We start from the raw sequence: 6309 nt of genomic DNA, 5'->3' as shown, positions 1-6309 counted from the left end.
ACTATTCCAACGCACTCCTGGCTGGCCTTCCATATTCTACCCTCCGTAAACCAGCTGTGATCCAAAACTCGGCATCATTATCATAGGCAGTCCCTCGGAATTGAGGAAGACTTGCTTCCACTCTTAACATGAGTCCTTAGGTGGTTGTACAGTCCAATACGAGAACCACAGTCCCTGTCACAGGTGGGAGAGATAGTCGTTGAGGGAAGGGGTGGGTGGGACAGGTTTGCCGCATGCTCTTTCTGCTGTCTGCGCTTGATTTCTGCATGCTCTCGGCGATGAGACTCGAGGTGTTCAGCGCCCTCCCGGATGCACTTCCTCCACTTAGGACCGTCTTTGGCCAGGGACTCCCAGGTGTCAGTGGGGATGTCGCACTTTATCAGGGAGGCTTTGAGGGTGTCCTTGTAATGTTTCCACTGCCCATCTTTGGCTCGTTGGCCGTGAAGGAGTTCCGAGTCGAGCGCTTGCTTTGGGAGTCTCGTGTCTGGCCTGCGGACAATGTGGCCTGCCCAGCGAAGCTGATCGAGTGTGGTCAGTGCTTCAATGGAGCCCGTGTCCTAACTCACACCAAATCCCGCTCACCCATCACCCCCTGTGCTCGCCGACCTTCTCCCCCTTGTTTACAAATCCCTCCATGGCCCTCGCCCCTCCCTATCCTTGTAATCACCTCCAGCCCCACAACTCTTTTGGGGCAAACATAAACATTAAATCACGTGCCCCCCGATCTGGGGGACATTCCAAACATTTCCCAAGGCCCTTTTTTTTTGTACTTTTGTAGTTTTTTTGGGTGGGCTCTAAAATCATAATTTACAAGTGCTCCCTATAAAAAGGGGCGGGGGACACTAAAAACCCGGCAATTAAAACAAATTAAACTTTAAAACATATAAAATCAAATTAAAATTTGGTTGCCGGGGGTGACAATGCACTCCAGTCCCTCTGGCGCCCACCTCTCCTCCAGCCCCACAACCCCCCGAGATGTCTGCGCTCCTCTAATTCTGCCCTCCTGACCATCCCTGATTATAATCGCTCCACCATCGGTGGCCGTGCCTTCAGCTGCCTGGGCCCCAAGCTCTGGAACTCCCTCCCTAAACCTCTCCACCTCATTTTCCTCCTTCAACCCGCTCCTTAAAACCTCCCTCTTTGACCGAGCTTTTGGTCACCTGCTGTAATTTCTTCCTATGTTTGGTCTTATAACACTGCTGTGACGTACCTGGGGACGTTTTACTGCGTGAAAGGCGCTATATAAACACAAGTTGTTGTTGTTGTCCCGCTCCCGGCCAATCACAGCACACAGCCCGCGCCCGCTCACAGGGGCAAAGACTGACGGCCGTTAAACATTAAATATTTAAACCCAACCGGCAAGTTCCGAGCGCGAGCCTCTTTCAACCCAAATCATGGGCGCAAACCCCACCTCCCGGCGGCGCTGATTGGTTAGTGGCGGCCCGGCGAGGAGTTCCAGTGGGAAGCGGATTGGCCGCAACACCTGTCACTCAGAATGAGGGAGGCGGGTTTCCGGCCGCCGCCGCCTGCTTTTATACTCGGGGGGGGGGGGTTTATTTCACACTTTGGATTCTTCTTGTTATTATTCACTCGGGGGGAGCCGGGGCGTCATGGCAACGGGTTTGGTGAGCGAGCTGGACAGTCGCTTCTTCCCCGGGAACCTGCTGAGCGGTGGCTGGGTAAGTGGGGGATGTGTTTGCTCCAGTCTGTACTATATATACTGTGTGGGATTTTGTTGTGGATTGTTACACAGAGGGGGAAACACATTTAAATAGTGTTTACAATGACAGGGTCTGCTGCCCAGTGAGTGAGCCACAGTCCTGGCTGGTGGCTACAGGATGTGCTGCAGATGGTACAGATCCAATGTGTAATCCATTGGAAGGTAATGCACCTAATTACCTACCTGCCAAGTCTCAGTTATTGGGAGTGGGCACGATATATCGTATCATTTTTAAATGAACAAACCACAGCCGTACCTTCAGCTGCCTGGGCCCTAAGCTCTGTATTCTCTCCCTAAACCTCTATAGCCTCTCTACCCCTCTCTCCTCCTTTAAGGCACTCCTTAAAACCTACCTCTTTGACCAGCTTTTGGTCATCTGTCTTAATATCGCCTCACGTATCTTGGTGTCAATTTTGTTCGACACTGATTTAATGTGATTCGATAAAGAACCAGGGGTGACGTGAACATTTTTTTTTAAACAGCGAGTTATTTTGATCTGGAACTACTTTTGAAACACAGAAACATAGAACATAGGTGCAGGAGTAGGCCTTTCTGCCCTTCGAGCCTGCACCACCATTCAATAAAATCATGGCTAATCATTCCCTCAGTGCCCCTTTCCTGCTTTCTCTCCATACCCCTTGATCCCTTTACCTGTCAGGGCCATATCGAACTCCCTCTTAAATATATGTAACGAACTGGCATCAACAACTCTGCGGTAGAGAATTCCACAGGTTAACAACTCCGAAGAAGTTTCTCCTCATCTTGGTCATATACAGGCCCAGTCGATCCACTCTCTCCTCATATGTCAGTCCTGCCATCCTGGGAATCAGTCTGGTGAACCTTTGCTGCACTCCCTCAATAGCAAGAATGTCCTTCCTCAGATTAGGAGACCAAAACTGAACACAATATTCCAGGTGAGGCCTCACCAAGGCCCTGTACAACTGCAGTAAGACCTCCCTGCTCCGATACTCAAATCCCCTAGCTGTGAAGGCCAACGTGCCATTTGCTGCCTTCGCCACCTGCTGTACCTGCATGCCCACTTTCAGTGATTGATAAACCATGACACCCAGGTGTCGTTGAACCTCCCCTTTTCCTAATCTGCCACCATTCAGATAATATTCTGCCTTCGTGTTTTTGCCACCAAAGTGGATAACCTCACATTTATCCACATTATACTGCATCTGCCATGCATTTTCCCACTCACCTAACCTTTCCAAGTCACCCTGCAGCCTCTTGGCATCCTCCTCGCAGCTCACACTGCCACCCAGCTTAGTGTCATCTGCAAACTTGGAGATATTACCTCAATTCCTTCATCTAAATCATTGATGTAGTATATTGTAAATAGCTGGGGTCCCAGCACTGAGCCCTGCAGCACCCCACGAGTCATTGCCTGCCATTCTGAAAAGGATCCGTTTATCTCGATTCTCTGCTTCCTGTCTGCCAACCAGTTCTCTATCCACGTCAATACATTACCCCCAATACCATGTGCATTACTTCTGCAAACCAATCTCTTGTGTGAGACCTTGTCAAAAGCCTTTTGAAAGTCCAAATACACCACATTCACTTGTGTACTTGTGGTTGTAATGTAGGAAACGTGGCTGTCAATCTGCGCACAGCAAGCTCCCACAAGGAACAATGTGTTAGCAACCAAATAATATGTTTTTTTGATGTTGGTTGAGGGATAAATATTGGCACGGCATTGTGGGTAACTTCCCCTGCTCATCAAAATAGAGCCATGAGATCTTTTACATCCACCTGAGAGGAAGCACGGTGCTCGGTTTAAGGTCTCATCCGAAAGACGGTACCTCCGACAGTGTATTGCTCCCTCAGCTCTGCATTGCAGTGTCAGCCTAGATTTTGTGCTCAAGGTTCTGGAGCAGGACTTAAACCCATAACCTTCTGAGTCTTAAAAACACCAAATTGGTAATACAGAAAAAGAAACAGGAGTTGGGGGCAGTTCTCGGTGCAATTATCTCCCTCCTGTCACGATAGGAAGGCGCAGTTTTAAGAGGATGACTTCTTTACCCAGAGAATGTGGAATTCACTACCACATGCAATGGTTGAGGCGAATAGCACTGAAGCAATTAAGGGGAAACTAGGTAAACATTCTTTATTATCCTTTTTTATTATCCTTTTTTGTCATCCTTTATTATCAGCCCCCCCTACCTCCTTTACCATTTGAGCCTGCTCTCCCGTTCAATAAGATAATGGCTGATCTTCGACCTTAACTCCACTTTCCTGCCTGATCCCTTGATTCCCCCAGAGTCCAAAAATCTATCGATCTCCGCCTAAAATATACTGAGAGACTCAGCATCCACAGCCCTTTGGGATAGAAAATTCCAAAGATTCACATCCCTCTCAGCGAAGAAATTCCTCCTCATCTCAGTCTTCAATGGCCGACTGCTTATCCTGAGACTATGTCCCCTAGTTCTAGACTCTCCAGACAAGGGAAACAACCTCTCAGCATCTACCCTGTCAGTCCCCCTCGGAATCTTGTGTTTCAATGAGAACACCTCTCTTCTTAATTCCAGAGAGTATGGGCCCAATGTACATTGGGGAGGGGGGAGCGGAAGGGGGATGGGGTGAGGAGGGGGATAGGGAGAGGAAGAGGAGGGGGAATGGTGAGGCGGAGGAGGAATGCAAATAATCCCCATAATATAATGGTGGGAAATCTTAGTCATGGGTTAAAATCAATCTGTGCATGGGATCTTCTGGGTTTTTTTGAGGGGCTGTCATCTATTGTAAGGTGTGTATGTATGTGCTTAAATTAGACTTGTGTAAAGAATATCCTCATAGCTGGAGTATGGGTAAGAAATGATGGAATTAGCAAGGGCAGGAAATGATGCTCTATCGGGACTATCTCAGTCACACACTGTCGCTGACTCGTGTCTGACAGTTTTTAGCAGAGGGCATGTCATGCTGCAATAATGGTGTATGTTAGTCCCGTAGAAAGAAAGACTTGCATTTATATTGCGCCTTTCACCAGCTCAGGACATCCCAAAGTGTTTTACAACCAAAGAAGTACTTTTGAAGTGTAGTCAGTGTTGTAAAGTAGGAAACACAGCAGCCAATTTACGCACAGCAAGATCCCACGAACAGCAATGTGGCAATGACCAACTCATCTGTTTTAGTGATGTTGGTTGAGGGATAAATATTGACCCAGGACACTGGGGTGAACTCCCCTGTTCTCCTTCCCAATAGCAAACTTGGTGTTGCCTAACTTTGCGTTTTATTTAAATTTCAGGATATCTTGTGAGCTGGAGGAGGGCAGGAATCTTACTGTGAATCTGTAATGTTGTTGAAATTTAGGAAGCTCAGTATTTCTGTTTATAGTTCAGCTGATTCTGTATGTCTTAACTCAGTATGTCCCAGCTCAGTGTGATTGGGACGCACTGTGTGTGAATGCAAAGCAGTTTGAGATTGATGGCGAGGGGAGATGTGCAGAGTAACTCTGAAGATCAGTAGTTTCCATTGACTGTGGATCAGGTGAGAATTTGACTCCACTTCAGCTTTGCAACAACTGCAACCATTCTGGAGTGAAGTTAAAACAGTTGGCCCAGCTAAGAATTATTAAAAATTCACTTTTGATCTTTCTAATTTGAGCAGAGCCCTGACTGTTGTCAGCGCCTAGAATCATAGAAACACACAGCACAGGAGGGGGCCATTCTGCCCATCGTGCTTGTGCTGGCTCTTTGAAAGAGCTGTCCCATTAGTCTCACTCCCTGCTCTTTCCCCCCCAAGCCCTGTGAATGTCTCCTAGTTAACTATTTATCCAATTCTCTTTTGAAAGTTACTATTGAATCTGCTTCCCCGCCCTTTCAGGCCGTGCGTTCCAGATCACCATAACTCACTGTGTAAGAATGTTTCCCCTCATTTCCTCCCCGGAATTTTTTTTTCCAATTATCTTCAGACCTTAGAGTTTCAATCCCAGGAGAAAATGAACATAATCCTACATTCTCTGAGGCAGAAGAATACCTCTTGACGATTTTGAGTTTAAGCAGTAAGAGAGCATCTCCGAAATGAAGGTGAATTCTCAGTGGGCCGATGTGGGCTGTGCCTGTATGGATAGCGTGTTATACACCCCATGTCTGGCTAACAGAACTCTAACACTGTGCATTTTCAGCAGCGTGGCTTGGTGTTTATTAAGCATTGTGATCAATGTGCTGGTGACCTGCGATAGCTTTGCTTTCTTCTTTAACAAACTCCTTTTGTCTTCACAGGAGCAGTCGAATCAATCTCAGAACCTCATCGATTCTGAATTTTCTAAATTGCACAATATTTTGGATGAAAATGAACGGAACTTGGTCGAAGAACTGAATGAGGAAAAGGATATTTTATTCAGAATGGAGACAAATCTGGGAGCAATCCGAGACCATTCACGATAAGCTTTTCTGGTTGTAGATAAATAACCTGAACTCGGGGATAGAAAGTACAATTTTGAAGTTTACAGATGATACAAAACTTGGCAACGTAGTGAATAGTGAGCAGGATAGTAGCGGACTTCAGGAGGACATAGACAGACTGGAGGAATGAGCAGACACATGGCAGATACAATTTAATGCAGATGAGTGTGAAGTGATTCACTTTGG

This window comes from Pristiophorus japonicus, chromosome 19 (genome assembly GCF_044704955.1).
Source record: "Pristiophorus japonicus isolate sPriJap1 chromosome 19, sPriJap1.hap1, whole genome shotgun sequence".
NCBI classification, from domain to species: domain Eukaryota; kingdom Metazoa; phylum Chordata; class Chondrichthyes; family Pristiophoridae; genus Pristiophorus; species Pristiophorus japonicus.
Note: the sequence above shows the minus strand (reverse complement) of the source record.